The sequence below is a fragment of the Trichoplax adhaerens genome, genomic scaffold (genome assembly GCF_000150275.1).
Source record: "Trichoplax adhaerens TRIADscaffold_18 genomic scaffold, whole genome shotgun sequence".
In the NCBI taxonomy this organism is placed as follows: domain Eukaryota; kingdom Metazoa; phylum Placozoa; class Uniplacotomia; order Trichoplacea; family Trichoplacidae; genus Trichoplax; species Trichoplax adhaerens.
The window spans coordinates 982,656-984,012 of NW_002060960.1; positions in this window are offsets into that span (position 1 = coordinate 982,656).

Genomic DNA, 1,357 nt, shown 5'->3' on the forward strand with positions numbered 1-1,357 from the left:
GAGAAAGATTATTCTCGTGATGAGGTATAAAATATAACTTCAATGTAATATCTTACCATGATAATCATGAAACTTAAAATTCAGGCTTTAATCTGAAATTGTATCGATTTAAAAAAACATCTATTTTACGTATATTTAAACTAATTTCTAAAGTACGATAACGCTAGAGAATCAATTTTAAACATTTTACTGCTTAAAATGAAGTATCAGTAAAATTATTTTCTTAGAATACTTTTAAAGCAAGTTAAAATTTAAAATTAATCTGATTTTTTAATCTGATTTATTGGTTTTCAGAAATCTCAAATACCTAACATACAAAATTCAAAAAGCTACGTTTACTGGAATGAATTTACGGCCATGCAATCTTTTTAAAAATAATCTATTACTCATTATAAAATCATAATAATTTAATAAAGTGTGACAGTGTTATATACTACATTAGAGTAGAAATATCTATGTTAGGATAATTCTGTTAGCCTATCCTTATTTAGTTAACTTCTAATTTGGATATACTGTGTTTTAATATAGCACTGACTTTTTATGACAATGAAACATATACACATACTGAAATTAATAGTTATAATAGGGAATACAAATCATCTACTTACAGTTCGAATCATTGTGATTATAACTTAATACTAGATTGTAAATTATCGAGGAAATATTCCGTGATAGAACATATCGTAATCTGATTATTCTGTATTAGCCATCAGATGTCTATGTTCGTAAATACTGTTGTCTGCATTAAGGAACCAGTAGCTAAAATTAATATCTAATTCAGTAAATGATTCCAAAGTTAATCGTACTAACTATGATTCATGACCTATTGAGGAAGAGTACATAAATGCAGCATAATATGTAATAAAGTGAATTCTTAAACTTAGTGTTTAACGTAAAATACGAGCCGTCTAAGTCTTTGTGTAGTCTGCTAGTAGAGCAAAAGTGTTTGTGATAGTGCAGATATCGTTCCTTGATACGTGGTTCAAGGAATTGACTTATTGATCGTACCTTACGTTATCTTGTTGCAAAGCTGTTTTGTGACATAAAGTAACATCCATATTTCAAGACCAAAATATAAGAATCCATAGCATCGAGCCTTATTAACTCTTAGAGATGTTTAGTTATTGCATTAGCATGACATAAACTAAGGTGATTTGACATATTCTCTAAAAGTAGCAACTACTAAGGCTGTTGAAAGAATAACGATTAGGTTAATTAATTAATTAATCTACAAGATTCCAACTCAATAAAGTAAAAACTACAGATCGGTATAATAAAAATTATTGAAAAAATATTGAAATAATGTGCGTCAAGATAATATTTAAAGTCAACTCTAATAAAGGATTTAGTAAAATAT